A 17,628-nucleotide genomic window follows, 5' to 3' on the forward strand; every position below is an offset into this window, starting at 1 on the left:
TTCACAAATAAATACCAAAGTTGGAGATAACATGGCCAAGTGCTTCCCTACTTTCTGTCTTCTTCCCTTTCATTAGTCTTAAGTGAGTTAAAAAGGCACACCAGACCTTTACTTTAAACTGACATTCTTCTAATTTTTGCTAAAGCAATCCACAAGAGAAGCATATTAACAAAGGTAAGATTAGAAGACTCCTAAGAGCAAAGCGCTATTCTACCCACTATCATAGTTATGAAAGTTAAAATTTAAAAAATATTCACAATTGCACCAACATTTAATTAGCAATGTGATATCACTGTTGGCACCAGAAGGCCCTGAATAAATGATTGTTGTGGCTTTGCTGATAGACAGCTTGTCAGGAAATGATCAGTATTGGCCATGATTTGGGGCTAATTTCATGGATGTTTTCCAGTTTCCATGATCTTCCTTTCCCCTTTTCCAAACAAAAGTGCTTCTGAAAATTTCTGTTTAACATCTTTCACTTTGAATAAAGAAAACACAAAACATTCCCCTTGCAGCTGGTATTGGTGAAATTACTTCTCTGGGGGGACCAGCAGATGAGGGGTCTTGTTTGAGAAGCATTAGGCAGAAGGTTCATTCTGTATCACAGCCCACACTCAGACCTGCAACCTGAGCTCTGGCCCTCACCCCCTTTCCACCTACACACACACACACACACACACACACACACACACACACACACACCATCTAAATGAACACAGATGGCTGGCACCCAGAGTAGGCATCTAGGAAAACAGCCTCAGGCCTCTCTGCTTGCTGTCATTTCATTCCACAAATAGGGAGCCTTCAGGAGGCCTGCATTGTTTCTTAATCTGAGATCACTGCCATTTGGGTGTTCAGCCACTTCCTGTTGGGAAATGTACCAGAGTATCAGAAAGATACCCAGAGATGAATTGACTAAAAGTAAAGCATTCCTTTCAACTCACTGGTTGATATAGTATTATATTTAATGAAAGCCATACTATGATAAAATCCATATTGGTTCCTAACAGGCAAGATTTCTTTCCCCCTCTAGAGCTGCATAGCAATACCTAATCTATTTGTTTCTCCTTGAAAAATAAATAATTTTTCAAACATAATATAAACGAGGATAAAGCCAAACTTCACAAATGCTAAAAAAAAATCTAAATCTTTATTACCCCCCAAATCAAATGGAACACATGTTCTCCCCCATTTATTTCTGTGTAAAGCATGCAAACAATTACCTGGATTTGGAGGGCATAATTATGAAGGGGTTGATATCTAAAAGGTTATTATTGATTTATAGAGTTCTCTAGTTTAATCGAAGACAGATTTAGAAATAAGGAAAAAAAACATACTGCCTTCTCCAGGAACAATAAATGTCTCAAAGGGGAAATGTAAGATTTAAGAGTAATTTTTATAAGACATATATACTACAGTTTGTGGATCTGGGAGGTGTTTCTCATTGGAACAACTTCTATGTAATGAACAAATTGTAGTCATTTCATTTCTTGTAGTACATTTTATATGCCTCAAAATGCAGTGATTAAATTCCTAGGGTAATTTTTGTTAAGTCTGAGTTCCTCAATGGATTTATAATTCTCAGTCAGCAGATTAAATATGCTTTAACAAGTTTAAAATATTTATTTAAACCAGAAATGTAGTTTAATTCACTCTCCATCATGTATGCATATTCTTTGCCTCTTACACACACACACACACACACACACACACACACACACACGTTCATCTAATGTTGGGCAATGTGATATTGCTTAATGATAGAAAGTGGCTATATAATGAAAATTAATCGAATGGGGAAGGATTCCCATACTTCAGCTTCATATGTATGCTTAATTATTATTGTAAGGTATCTATGTAGGAACAGTCTAATATCCAATATTAAAGGACTACATGGTGTCAATATTCATAGTAAACCAAAATGTTTTAAAAAATAAAATTTTCTTTTTTTAAGGAAAATTTGAATTTAATTTTTTGTCACTCATAAAAGTTTTAATCATACCTCAAGCAGGACTTTAAATTATATAAAAGCTTCCTAAGTTGTGGCTTGTACATAATAATTGGACCATTGCCAATAATCCAAAAGCCAAACATTATAAGAAGTGAAAAACAAAAAGAAAAACAAGAAATTTCAGACTGAGATTTGTTCATGTATCTAATAACAACATCCTGTGACCACATACACAAACTTGTACAGTCTGTGATGTATCACAGTTGTTGTACATTTGTAACCTGACTTGTACCTGAGAACTGTTTTATTTCTAAAACTGGCATTCACAGAGATAATAGCCAAGGACTCCAATTCTGGCTAAGATGAAATGACAAGGACTGGATTTACCTCCAGCCTGGAGCAAGTTGAAAACTGGACAAAACATGTGAAATAATGATTTTCACACTGTAGCCAACAGGCAACACAGTCAGTTATCCCTGAGAGAAGGGAAGCAAACAACGTGAGTCCATGATAGTTCCAGCTAAATGACTGAAGTCAGTTTCCAGGCTGTAGAAGAGAGGGGAAACTCAGGGTCTGGTGGCTGAGTTGAAGGAGACAGAACTGGGGACTAGGGAGGCCAAGACATCTAGAGTGTGTGAGACAAGTGTATTGGAGTGAGGGAGCTATACAGGTAGACAGAGAAGGAGAGGCAAAGGGAGAGAAGGGTAAAGAAGGGAAAGGAAGGGAGGGGAGGGGAAGGGAAGGGAAGGGAAGGGAATGGAAGGGAAGGGAAGGGAAGGGAAGGGAAGGGAGTTCTGGAGATCTGCAGAGGGGTTCCCTTGAGTCTTTGGCTGAGAATTGATTTGTATATGCATGAGAGTAATCTATCAGACACCAAGGGGAAAACTACTGGAAAGGAGTAGAGAGACCAGTAGGGGTAGGAATTGTGGTCTCACCAGCTAGAGATAGAAAGAATCATTAGAAAGATATTGCCTTCACTGGGGGCTAAATTAGCTGTAGACCAGCTTCATTGAACCCACTCCAACAAAGTTTAAAAGCAAGCTTTGAAAAGACTCAACGTATTCCAAGTAACTTAGCTGCATGCCAAATTGAAATTCAACAGTAATTAAGGAATATAACAACATCCAGCAATCAAAGACAAAATTTACAATGCCTGGCATGCAATAAAAATTTACCAGGTGTGCATAAAGCAGGAAAATACAACCCACGGAGGGGGGAAATCAATTAGTAGAAACAGATTTAGAAATGACAAAAATGATGGAACTAGCAGACAAGGACTTTAAACAAATACTATATTCTCTATAGTCTCAAGAATATAGAGGAAAACATATGCATAATGAGGACAGAAATGGAAGATATCTTTATAAGACCCAACTAGAACTTCTAGAGATGAAAATACAACATCCATAATGAAAAGTAATACTGGCTAAAGCTTAATGAGCATTTGCCAGGTGACAGGCATGGGCTATTTTACATGCAGTATCTCATTTAACTTGAGCCTCACCTCAATAAAGTGGGGGTTAAAGATGAGGAAATTGAGGATTAGAAAGGATAAATAATTATACATGATCACAGAGCTGAAACATGAAACCAGGTAGTCCACTTCCAAGGCTCATGCTTTTATGCAACATTCCATATTGTTTATAGCACTGTTAGTAATAAACTGTAAAAGAATGAGCCTCATCTGGGGAAGTGGACTGAAATCCTTCAAGGATCTCATTAAATATGACATTTATTTTGTGTATGTGAGCATGTGTGCACGCATGCCTGCATGATCTAGGTGTAGATTTATTGGAGGACAGTTAATATTTAATGTCCTTTGAGGTAGATTCTACTCTTATTTATAGAACGGAGGAGCAAAGAAGGGTTACATAACCTGCCCAGGATTAAATGGACAAAGGTGGTACAAAGTATTTCTTGTATAGAATCATCTTTGTAAAGGAGTTTAATAATCATTCCTATTCCATTACAACTTTTTTATAGAAGATGTTTATGTTATTTATTAATTTTTTGCTAATCCTCACCCAAGGATATTTTTTCCATTGAATTTTAGAGAGTGGAAGGGAAGGGGAGAGACACAGAGAGAGAAACATCTATGTGAGATACATCAATTGGCTGCCTCCCCGCATGTGCCCTAACTGGGACCGGGGATTGAACCTACAACCCAGGTACCTGCCCTTGACCAGGAATTGAACCTATGACCTTTTAGTCTGTGGGCTGATGCTCTAACCACTGATCAAAACTGACTAAGGCAGAAGACACTTACTTTAATGTTTTCCTTATAATATGATTTTATAGATAAAGACTATTTAATAAACTAGCATTAGCTATAATCAACATACTATCCAACTGATATAGAATGAAAGCACATAGATTTAAAAAGACTAAAATGTCTTAATATACTGGTATGAAGGCCATCAATAAATAATCATATTCATTCTCAAAAGTACATTAACTTAAATAAATGCTTCTATCATAAGATAAAAATGTTTTGGCTTTATGATTGCTGGAGTTTGTTATTATGTTAAGGAATTTATTTTTCTGAATAACACCCATATACTAATGAACCCTAAAGTTCTCAGACCAAGACTGTTAAGCAACAGAAGCAAATTTGACACCTTTTCATTCCTTGCAAGAAGGTCAGAAAGTACACTTGGATAACTAAGTCAGGTCAGAAAACAAGTAAGTCATTAATAAAATCAGAAATAAGATTCACATACATCGATTCTCACTCTAATGCCTCACTCCTTATAAAAGCCACTGTCCACTCATGGGAAGTGAGTAGCCCTCTGCGGGGTGGCAGTCATCTGGGCATAACTCACAGTGGTCACAAAGGAACTGGGTGTGGGCTTCTTCTATACCTTGCAGTTCAATTTAATTCCATTCTAACAAGCATTTATTGAGCTCCTACGAAGTTCCAGATGTTATTCTAGTTGTCTAATCCAGATAGCTATTTAAGAAATAAATAAGCCAGAGTGTCCTGCCTATTTTAGTTCCAATTCTACTCTAGGAAATCAGTCAAATGAGTAGTCATGAGTCAGGGGATAGGAAAAACAACCACTTGATGTGATTGTAGCATCAATTTTCTGTTGAGTCGATTAGGAACCAATCCCCACAATATTGATTTCATGGCCTAGAAAACGTTTTTATAAAATTGAGGACCAACATAGATCAAGCAGAATAAAAACCAAAGCGCAAACCACCATCAACAATCACCATCAATAAACACACACAAGAAATGATTTTGTTTAACACCAAATAAATAGTAAGGGCATAATTTTTTTCCATATCAGAATAACAGGGTACTTATTTCAGTGGAATCAATTTAGCTTTGTGAAAGAAAACTCATTGCATTTTCCCTGGTGTCCTCATTTCAATCTGGACCAGAAAACCTTGTCAGACGGGCACTCCTTTGCAAATAGAACTTTAAGAACCACTTCTGTGGATACATTTTAGTATCAGTTATAGAAACTTGAGACTAGGAAAAGAGAGGAGCAACCACACATCAGGAGGCAGTCTTGAAGGATGGCCAGTTGCCTCTTTGGTGGTAACATTGAAGGCAGATGGTTCTCACTGCCAAATGGGCTAACCCCTTGAACCCCTATTCCTCTTTGGAAATTAAGATTAGCAACATACAGAAATGCTGTGATTTCATTATTCACTACCTGTATTATTCTTAGGGTATACCTTCTGTCTCATTAGCATAAGTACTAAATAATAAAGTCTATGGACTTCACTCAGTCAGTGGTTATAAATGCTATTTAGTATCACGAACTACTTTGAAAATCAGATGAAAGCTATGGACTTTCCTTCCATAAAGCTGTGTATATGCATATACACAAATAATTTTGCACATATTCTGGGGGAACCCTGAAGCTCATACATGGATCCCAGTTTAGAGATCTCAGCTTTAGTGTATGAAGTAACATGAAGTATTCACCACTATTATTCCAGGGTATCTGTGCTTCCCTATATTGTTTTTATTTTATTGTTTTGTTTGGAAAAGCAAGCAAGAATTTATTGACTGCAGCAAAATATACTTAGAATAGTGAAATCAGGAAGGGCACAGAAGAAGCAACAGGGGAGTCTAGGCGGGGCTGCTTTGGCTCACTGGGGCCTTGGAGACAGGTTCAAGGGGTTAGCCCAGGACAAGTTGCCGCTGCCCATTGTTCCCTTGGTTGCAAGTCTCATGGGGTCCCTTAGAGGTTAGGGGATATGTGCGTGTGGGGGAAGGAGACAGGGTAGGGAATGGATGGGCATGCTCCCTGGAGGGAGAGTGCCTTCCCTATACTGTTTTAGTTTCCATATGACACTCAGGAAGTCCTTTATCACTATCTTGGCTGCAGCCTTCCCTCCTATCCCCCAAAACATGTTCCTGGACTGGAGGTTAGATTTGCATCTTGGCTACTGGTTTCCACACCTTCCAGCTTCCTTCCAGGCATGGATTCCATTTGACTGGAGCTCTGACAATCCTTCTAGCTCTTACCATATTTTCTTCCAGGTCTGGATCCTTTTTCTGTTCCCTTACCATAGGTTTCTATTCAGCTCCAACTGGATGTTGTGAAAGAACAGTCTCCCTCTTATTATGGGACCCAAAGAACCAAGATGCTGTCAGCTGACCTTTGCATGTTACTTCTGTCAAAATTCCATTGCCTTGGAAGTTGAAATCAGACCTGGGGTCACCATTACTGCTGGTCACCTCCTAAGTTTAACTATCGGCCAAGATCCTTAGTTACTCAGTAGAGCCACTTTGTCCCCTGTCGTCCTGAGTTATATCTTTCTCCATCCTGCCCTGCCATAGAGGGCTAGCATGCCTAAGAATCATGACAACATCAGAGTGCACTTAAGTCCACTTTGCTATATGGGAAGAAATAGTTAAGGCAGATCTTGAGATGTTTCCATAGAGGTCACTTAGTAATATTAACTCCCGGTTAACAGAAAGTGTGTACTGTATAAGCAAAGCTTAGAGGGATAGCCTTCTTAACTCTCTGACTAGGGCATCTTAGTGTCATGTGGACCTTTCATCATTTTAGATTAACCATTAGTTTAAAGCTAATGAGGATTGCGCCATGAAGACCTTAAATTCACTGGTGATAAGTGCACCCTTTCTAAGAAAAGACTAAAAACCATCCAAACATGGTGGACATTGAACACACTGAACTGTTCTAACTAAAATTTATTGGATGTTTAGTAACTACATAGCAAATAGTAATGAGTATAACTTATCACTATTACTATTTTGTGTGTGTCAAATATTGTACTAAATGCCTTACATGGATTATTTCATTTAATCCTCAGAAATGTTCTCTGAGACAGGAACTAAAGTCAGCTTAGAGAGGCTTTGTAATCTGCTCAGGGTCACTGGCTGAGCCACAATTCAAACTCCTGATTCCAATACCTGAGCTCTAGGCCACTCTTGCATCTCTACCATAAAGAAAATTTTCCTTGAAATGGCCTCACAAAGTAAATGTAGATTTTTAACAAGGCTTTTGTTCACTTGCTACTCTTGTTTTTTTTTTTTAATCTGTTTTGACAACTTTTGTGTTTTGATTGGAGCATTTAAACCATTGATATTCAAAGTGATTACTGCTCTATCCCATTTGGCTCAGTGAATAGAGTGTACTGAAGGGTCCCGGGTTCCATTCTGGTCAAGAACACGTACCTTGGTTGCAGGTTCCCAGGCACTGGCACATCAATGCTTCTCTCTGTCTCTCCCTCTCCCTTCCACTCTCTCTAAAAATAAAAATAAAATAAAAAATCAATGGGAAAATATCCTTGGGTAAGGATTAACAAAAAACAAACAAACAAAAAACCCAAAGTGATTACTGATGTAGTTTGATTAATATCTACCATAATTGTTATTGTGTTCGATTAGTTGCTCTTTTCCTTTATTATTTTGTCTTCCACACTTTTTCTACCTTTTGTGGTTTTAATTGAACATTTTATATGATTCCATTTTCTCTCCTTTCTTAGCATATCAGTTGTACTTTTTTACTTTTTTATTGGTTGCCCTAGGGTTTTCAGTATACCTTTACATCTAATACAAGTTCACTTCCACATAGCACTCTATTCATGGGTGCTGTGAATACCTTATAATAACAAAATAATCCTAATTTCTCCCTCTCATCCCTTGCATCATTTTTGTCTTTCATTTTATTTATACATCAGCATACATGAGTATATATATAATCACAATAATCAAATACATAGTTGATATTATTATTTTGAATAAACTGTTATCTGTTAGATGGATTCATTTCTTTTTTGTTCTTAGGATTCCCACTTCTTGCTTACATTGTCCATCTGTTCTTGAACACTGTCTACTTTACCCATTAATCATAGTTGTTTTAAATTCCTGGTCTGATAATTCCAACATTCCAGCCATCTATGAGCCTGTTTTGTTTTGTTTTTTATATATATTTTTATTGATTTCAGAGAGGAAGGGAGAGGGAAAGAGAGATCGAAACGTCAATGATGAGAGAGAATCAGTGATCGGCTGCCTCCTGCATGCCCCACACTGGGTATGGAGCTCGCAACCTGGGTATATAACCAGGAATCAAACCGTGACCTCCTGGTTCATAGGTCAATGCTCAACCATTGAGCCACACTGACTGGGCTATGTGAGCCTGCTTTTGATGTGCTTCCTCTGTCTCTTTAAACTCTGTTTTTTTTGCATTTTTGTATGTCTTGTATTTTTTTTAATAGCCAGATATGTTAAGCCGGGTCAAAAGAACTGCTGTAAATAAGCCTTTAGTGATGTTATGTGTAAGAGGAGGGAAGGGATTAGGTCTCAGTCTTTAGTGAGCCTGTGCCTTTGGACTGTAAACTCTATACACACTTCTTGGTTCTCCAGCCCCACCCTGGGATTTGCTATTTCCCTTCTCCACATTAGAAGGGTAGAGGGGCTGGAGTTGAGTGTCTCCCTTAACTCCTCATGAAAGGCTAGATGCAGCAGGAGTCTAGTACTTCCTGCCCCCAGGTATGTTAGTCTCGGATAAAACCCTAGCAGGCTAGGCTCTGGTTAAATAGTTGCTTCTGTGGGCCAACCTTGTTAAGAAGAATAGAATCTCTGGCTATATTTCAAAATGGTTTCTTTTCAGACTGCGGAATCTCAGAGGGAAGGTGGGGGAGGGTGGTGGGTAGGAAGTGCTCAACCAAAGTATATATGCATAGCCCATGGACACAGACAATAGGCTGGTGATGGCCTGGGTTGGGGTACTGGGGAGGGGGATGGCCCCAGGCAGGCTAGAAGGGGTCAATGGGGGGAAAAGGAGGACATATGTAATACTTTCAACAATAAAGATTTAAAAAAAAAAAACACAGTACATGGCAAAAAAGACAAAGTTCTTTTTCCTCTCCTCCTGTTGGAAACGTGAGGGGATTTTTTTTTCCTGTAAGGTGCTGGTAGAGCTTCTGGGGGTAAAACTCACAAAGTATGGGGGATCCCCTGTGACTGGGCCTCCTGAAATTTAAATCTCAAGAGTTATTGACACAGAACCTTCATCAATTCATCAATTACAGGTTCCCCTACCCGTCCCTGGTTCCCATGGAGGTTGCTACTTGTGGAATTCTGCTCAACTTGGGATTTTCTGTGTTTGCTTGTTTGTCTCTCCAATGTGGGGGCAGTGATTTGCCCTATGACCTCGTTTCTCTGATGGATCTAAGAAAAGTTGTTAATTTTTCAGTTTGTCTCACTTTTGACTTGTTGTTAGGATAGAGTGACAACTTCCAAACTTCTTACATGCTGGACTGGAAACAGGAAGTGTGCCATGGTGTGTTTTAGAAGAGTATTTTATGGTGGTATGTGGAACTCAAACTGGTGTAGATATGAAAAATAGGGTGGGCTAGAAATGGGACGAGTCTCTACAATCAGAAAATCTATAATAATAAAAGCATAATATGCTAATTAGACTGGATGTCCTTAGCTCCAGACAAAGCCTCAGTGGATGAGGGTTGCGGCAGCGGTCCTGGCCGCAGTGGCAGTGGCGGGGGCTGGGGCCAAGGCCCTTGCATGAATTTTGTGCATCAGGCCTCTAGTGAATAAAATAAAAACAGAAGGGAAAAGGAACAAAATTAGAAGTAGGAAATGGAGAGGTGCCTGGGATTCAAAAAAAGAACATTAAGAGAGAATCAACATTATCTATAACTTTTACAAAAATAATAAAATGCATTTATGTATTACTTATATAACACAAAGTTCATACAATTTAGTAAGAAATAGGGAGGGCAAGGAAAGAGAAAAGAAGTAGAAGGAAAAGGAAGAGAAGCAATGGTCTTACAACTAAACAAAGTAAAACACTTTTGGTGGCGGGAGCAGGGCAGGAAACAGTTTGGAGTCAACAAGAAAAATGCAATTACAAAATACTCCATTCATGTGTACATGACCTAAGTGATGAAGCCAGGAATAAAACCCAGATTTCCTAATTCCTGCCCCTGGGCCTTATGTATTAAATCATGTTGCCTCTGTTGTCAGATAATCATCTTGCATCTGGAACATAAATACAGCCAATTCAAATATGCATCTTGAGCTTATCATGTGGTTAGCAATCCATGCTGTTACTATTGTCAATAGGACTGCATCCCATTAATACCACATCCACTTTTTGAACAAATCTAGTGGCATAAGGTGGATAAATGTGATATAGAATGTGGTCAAAGAAAATTGCCCTCGTTCCAAGGTAGTGCTACTGTGAAGAATCTTAAGGAAGTCAAAAGGAAAACTGAGAAAAGTGGTTTTAAATTAAGATCTGTTCAGCTTTGGTAACTCTAAATCATGTAGAGTTAAGTGTGATGATTTGATTAGAAATCTATCTTTAAATTAAATGCCAATCTTTGCTAGAAGAGATCATTTTTAGTATCTTCAGTGCTCAAGTGAAATCCATGCAATCCCATTTATATTGCTTAGGTTTCCTTTTCACATTAATGGGTAATATTTGCCAGATAGCCTGGAGAACTGATCATTAGAATTATTTGTACACTAGAGGCCCAATGCACGAAATTCGAGCAAGGGGCTCGGCCCTCACAGCCCTTGCTGCCTCATGACCCCGTGGGCCGGCGGCCCTGCCCACTGGTCATTCTGGAAGGTCTTTCTGTCGTCCAGTCTAATTAGCATATTAGCTCTTTATTATAGAGGATGATCAGTGTTCAGCATCAATGTAAGTTTTGACATTGAATCAATGGACTATAAACTCTATAGCTTGTGTTTCTCCTGAAAGCACATTGGCACCTTGTTCAAAATGTTAGTTTGTCTTAGAAACCTAATAACCACTTGTACACCCATGTTCATAGCAGAATTATGTACAGGAGACCAAAGGTAGAAGTAACCCAGGTGTCCTTCATTGGGTGAGTGGATAAACAAAATGTGGCATACACATACAATGAAATATTATCCAGCCTTGAAAAGCAAGGACATGTTGATACACATTATAACATGGATGAACCTTAAAGACATTGTGCTAAGTGAAATAAGCCAGTCATAAAAGAATGAATATTGTATGATTCCACTTTTATGAGGTACCTGGAGTAATCATATTCATAGAGACAGAAAGTGGAATGGTGTTTTGCAGAGGGTGGAGAAAAGGGGAATAGGAAGTTAGTGTTTAAGGGGTAGAGAGTTCCAGTTGGGAAAGAAAAAATATACATGGATGGTGGTATTGATTACACGGCAATGTGAATGTACTTAATGCCACTGAACTGTACACTTAAAGATGATTAAAACGGCAAATTTTATATTATGTACAAGTTACCACAATATAAAAACCCTTAAGCTACATTTTTATCAAGCACCTTTAACTTAAATGAGCTCTCCACATAAAATTTGATTTAACTATTTATGATATTAATATTCACATTATAAATAGTTTCTTAATAGCTACATAGCCTTTGAAGTTTTGCTTAAGCAAAGGAAACAAATACTAATAATTCTTAAATGAGAAGCTAGGAGTTGGGTCAGAATTCAAATGGTATAATATGGACTATGACATATCATGCCCATATCAGGGAGGGTGAAATTAACATGATGTGATTTTATAAAATAAGGTCTGTTCCTGAGGTTCATGCCTAGAAATGTTATTTTTAAAGCCCAAATGAGAAGTTCTGGAAGTGGTCATGCTCTGGCTCTGGCTAGAAACATCTTGTCCTTTTCCCATCAACACTCCTTTGAGATCTTTTCTGAATTAAGTATTATTTGAGTAAAGTTACGTCCTGAAAGATGATTGGCCTGTAGTATCTGGGTGAGCTAAAAGGACTCTTTTTGTTCTTTTTAATCCTCACCCAATGATATTTTTTAGAGAGAATGGAAGGGAGGCAGAGAGACAGAGGGAGGGGAGAGACATCGATGTGAGAGAGACACATTGATTGGTTGCCTCCCTCATGAGCCCTGATCAGGGCAAGGGATGGAGTCTGCAACCAAAGTATGTTCCCTTGACTGGAATCAAACCCAGGACTCTTCAGTCCTTGGGCCAACTCTCTAACAACTGAGACAAAATGGCTAGGGCTAGAAGGACTCTTGATATACAAATCACACTAAGATTGCTTCTGCCTAGAAAAGCCTGTAGCCATTGGAGCCACCATCAGACTGGACTTCATATAAGCTGAAAAAAAACTGACATTATCTTGTGCTTTTTATTTAAGCAAGTGTCCTTGGTAAAGTCTAATCACTGCCTGAGAGTGATATGTGAGGAGCTGAATATTAACAGCTTGGGAATTAGAAAGCAAATAGAATCATAGTTCTTAAGGAATAACCTGGTGAGGCCCTGACTTCACAGATTCATCCACTTAGTCAATCAGTCATCTGATTATATTATTAGTCCCCTACTATATTATGTATTGGGCACTGTGATGGTCCAGTCTAGTGGAGAGACAATACTTATAATAAAGACAATATGACCAGTTTAAGAGATGTGTACAATTTCATAAGGGTTCAGAGAGAGACCATTTTTGATTGGGGAATTTTTAAAAAGGGTTTATAGAAAGGGATATCACAATTAGGAGAGAGTAGGAGAAGGTTACACCAGTAAATCCAGTAAGGAGAAATACATGGTGTTTGTCTATATTGCCCAAGGAATGTACCTATGGGCTAAAGTATACACTTAAAACTGAGGAGGTAATACGGTGAGAAAGATAGGTTGGGGCATAATATAGAATGTCAGATTAAAGATTTGGGGGGATACACAGAGTTTGTGAAAAGAGGGGGTGATTATAGAAGCATAGCCAAGTTTTTGCATCAGGGAGCAAATCTGGAAGAGGGGTTGTAAATGGATGGTGACGTGGAAAGTAAGTGCATATAATGGACATTACTCTTTTTCATTGCTTTCTCTCTGGCTCTCACAGTCTGACCACTAACACGAGAATCACACACGAACAGATGGACCCTTGCTTTCACAAAACTTTTTTTAGAACAGGGACTCTCAAAAAAATTTAAATGCTTACAGATCCCCCAAGAATCCTCTTAAAATTCAAACTCTGATTCAACAGACTTGGATGAGGCCTGCAATTCTGTGTTCCTAGAAAACTACCAGGTGCTGCTGCTCCTGGGAGGACACTCTGAGGAACTTGGCTTCAGTGTCATATCCTCAGAGTCGTTAAGTCCTCAATAGCCATCTCATCCACATACTTCCTTATACATTGTTGAAAAGACACAACTTTTGGAGGTTGTGCTCAGGGGGGCACACAATCCTTCCTCCTGCACCCACAACTGCTCCCTCTCCTCAGTCCCAGGTCAGGATCCCCACTGATTGGTGTTCTGTGTCAGGAAAACGAATGGGACTTTGGTAGAATTCTTAGAGTAGGAAGGACCTGGCTGTAGGGGCTATGGTCCAGGTGAGAGATGATGAGGGCTTCTTGATGAGGGATGGCAAAAACCTATGGAACATGGAGTGTTTGGAACAAGAGAGATGCACCTGACTTATGGTATGATCCATCTGAGATTTATAACAATTTTAAAAATCAAATTAGCAGCACACATGAACTACTAAGCTAATGAGCCCTCACCACCTGCCTCATTCCACCTCAGGCTGCAGGTAGCCTGGAGCAGGCTTGGATCAATTAGTCAATGTAATTGAAGCCAAATGTAATTAATTATATAATTTGGGGCTGTTCAGGTTTAATTTCACTAAATCACATTATGAAACTGGGGCATTATGAGGGATTAGTGAGAAAAGGGAAACAGGCTTGAGTAAAGCTTTCCAAGGAGCTGAAATGCATGTATTATTTCTTAACCTGAGACCCTTAGGAGAAGTGCAGATGCTCCAAACTCCCCCCTAATTATTGATAAAAATTCTTGTGTCTTGTACATTCATGGGTTTGTGATCAAGAATTTGCTAGCAAAAAGGCATAAATGAGCTGTTACACTCGATGGGATGGGTATCTGGTGACAGGAAAGGGCAGGAGAACAAGTGGAAGAAGGTACCAGATATTGATACTGTCTCACAAAGGAGCCATTAATGGAAACATAGAAGGCAGGGGAAGAAGTTAGTGTGGAGTGAGGAGCACAGGTACTATGACAACAGCTTTCAGGGGGAACACAATTCACCCATGGCACTAATTAGATAGTAAAGACAATCCAGAAATCCAATTTCCAGATCGAAGGATTTCTTACCCTTTGAGACAGCATGGAGGGACCTGGAGAAATAAGCCAGTCAGAGAAAGACGAGTATCACATGATTTCAACCATATGTAGGATCTAATGAACAAAATCAACTGATGAACAAAATAGATCCAGAGACAAAGAACAGACTTATGAATCTCAGAGGGAAGGCCAGGGTAGGTGGGTGGGTGGGCGGGGCGAGATTAACCAAAGAATTTATATGCATATGCATAACCTATGGACACAGACAATAGTGTGGGGAAGGCCTGGGTAGGGGGCAGTGGGTAAGGGGTGGAAGGAGTCAATGGAGAAGAAAGGGGACATCTGTAATACTTTCAACAATAAAGATACATTTTAAAAAATGAGAAAGAGTGATGAGTACATTAAGTCAAAAGTTAATGTTGACAGTCAATGCCACTGCGTCTATGTCAGTTGTCAATACAACCAAGTAAACCCCAGTGTGAATATCTGGGCCACTGTACATTTCTCTGGTTATTGGAGTTGGGATATCACTGTTGCCAGTCAGACACAACCAAGTTCCTACTAGTTTCATTTAGAAGGAAAAAAGTTTACAAGGAATAGAGACAATGGCCCACATGGTCTATGTGTCTCCATCATCCACATGCCTCCATCCATAGTATTCTATCTTTATGGTAACAAACGTCGGATAGCTTGCTTTTTCATATGTTTACTCACTAATATCCACTGACCTACACTGGCAATTCTTGTAACACATGTGCTGGCAATTATTGTGAAAGAAAGTAGAAAAGAGGGAGAAGGGTCATGAAGGATGGAGGAGGTAAAGCACATCATAGTTTATCAAGATATGAAAACTGGCACCTAGTTTTTTATGCTCTGGAAAGAATAATTCTTGCTATCATGTGATTTGGGGCCCCACAGTAGTTTTTCCAAGGCCTAAGCAAATGTGGCTGAATGAGAAACACCAATATCTGCAGAACTGAAATACATTCCGGTCATTTGATGCCCCTCATAAATGACCCATTTAGCCCCAACGGCACTGTCATTCATAGGCATGATAGATAATACACATATGAATATTTGGTGTAAAGAAACTAGTGACTAATGAAGGCTTTCATGTGAACAATCTTTTTTTAAAAATATATTTTATTGATTTTTTACAGAGAGGAAGTGAGAGGACTAGAGAGTTAGAAACATCAATGAGAGAGAAACATCAATCAGTTGCCTCCTGCACACCCCCTACTGGGGATGTGCCCACAACCAAGGTACATGCCCTTGACCGGAATCGAACCTGGGACCCTTCAGTCTGCAGGCCAACACTCTATCCACTGAGCCAAACCAGTTAGGGCTCATGTGAACAATCTTGAAAGCTGAAGAAGGGAGATAAGATGTAGAGAGGAAGGATATTTGTTTCAATAAAATCTTTTTGAGCACTTATTATGTGCCAGGTACTGCTTTACCCGTCTGGGTAAACAATGAGCAATAAAAACCCAACTTCCCTCCCTCTTAGAACTTGATTCTGGCAAGAGACAGACAATAAATTACAGACACACTAAATAAGTAAATTATATATTTTTAGAAGGTGATACATGCTATGGAAAAAGAAAGGGTATAACAAGGTAAGTGGGATCAATATAGGGTAGGGGTGGGTGGGTTGAGATTTCTAAATAGGCTGGTGTTGAGGTAAAAGGGGTCACTGGAGTGAAGACAAGAAGGAGGTGAGGGGGGAGAGCCATTTGGGTATGTGGAGGCAGAGAAAACCACCAGTACAAGCCCCTTGCATATCTGTGATTATGAAAGTTTTCTGTGTTTAAAACAGACTGTTTCCTAAGGATCCCCCAAGCCTCCCTAAGCTAGCCAAAAAAGTAAAGGTATGTACAGATGTACACTTATCCACCCAGGTAATGGACGGTTATTTCTAGGTTTAGATCACACGCAGAGACTAAAGAGAGCAAGGTTATTTAATAGCTGGTAGTGAAAAGCATCACCTGACAGTGTGTACCTGCAAGGAAAGGAGACAGGTGCGGAAGAAGAGATCTCTTGGTCAACTTCTTAATTAGCAGTTTGGCTTCTATCACATGGAAAGTGAAGTCAACTCCAGTCCAATATGGTCTGCCAAGAAGATCCCGCTAGATTTTGATGGATTGCTGGGGGTGAGGCTTTAGGTAGCCAGAAGGAAGATGTTATTATTACCCCAGTTGAGGGGACCCCAGGGGAAGCAGGGGTCACAGATGAATGCATGACACCAGAGGATGCCATGAGTCACTCATCATCTCTTGTTATTTTGCAGCCTGAGATAAGACTTTGGCAGGTGACTGGGTGGAATGACAAGATCTCCAGACCACGCCTGCTCTGCCACGTACTTCCAGGGTTTCTAGCGAGTTACAGAACCAGCTGGGCGCTCCGTTTTTTCATCTGTAGAATTGGGAAATAACAGCACCTGGCCAATCCACTTCATCAGGCTTTCGTGAGAAACAAATGAAGTAACAGGGGCCACTGCTCTGTAAGTAATCAAATGCTATCTCAGCAGAAGATAGTATTCCCAAGGCTTTCAGTCTCATCAAATACCTGATATAACCTTTGATTCCACATCTGGAAATAATCTGCATTTTCAGGACAAAAGGAACCTCAGTCCTGCTGATTTACTCTCCAATCTCCCCCACAAAGACCAGAATGGTTGAAGGGTAGGGAGAAGGATCAGAAGAAAACCTAGCACCCATGTGTCGGTTAGGAAGGCAACCCACTCTCTACCTCTTTCTCTTCTGAAACAGAAATAAAAGGGTGCCATGTTTAGGGAGAGTCCTTCACATCTGCTCTCAGATACTGATTTTTCTGTGACTCTGGAGAAGTCAGAAACTGGTAGGCTGGGCTCCCGTTTGCCCCTGCTCGCCTCTTCTGGGTTCCTCACAGGCATGAGCGTGGCCAGGTAACCTCAGCTGGCTTTTCTTCCCTGCTGATTTTCCCGAGAGCCCCGTAATTCTCAAGGTCAGACCTTCCCATGCAATGCTGAAGCTGGCAAATCTAATCTCTCCAGCAAACGGGTCATTTTGCTGCAGAAACCTCACAAAGAAAGGGGAGGGACATTTCCCTTGGCTTGAAATTTTAAGCTACT

The 17,628-nt window shown here is 39.6% G+C and overlaps 1 long non-coding RNA gene across 1 annotated transcript in view; it reads right to left on the bottom strand.

Moving 5' to 3' along the window:
* Positions 1-17,628, bottom strand: part of LOC139016954 (uncharacterized) — a 144,301-nt gene that overhangs the window by 41,454 nt on the left and 85,219 nt on the right. The window contains exon 2 of the long non-coding RNA XR_011472743.1: positions 7,614-7,684. This is a non-coding gene — a long non-coding RNA (uncharacterized lncRNA). The remainder of the gene's footprint in view (positions 1-7,613; positions 7,685-17,628) is intronic.

Source organism: Myotis yumanensis, unplaced genomic scaffold (assembly GCF_028538775.1).
Source record: "Myotis yumanensis isolate MYYU_CA2020_CCGP unplaced genomic scaffold, mMyoYum1.0.hap1 SCAF_9, whole genome shotgun sequence".
Classification (NCBI taxonomy): Eukaryota; Metazoa; Chordata; class Mammalia; order Chiroptera; family Vespertilionidae; genus Myotis; species Myotis yumanensis.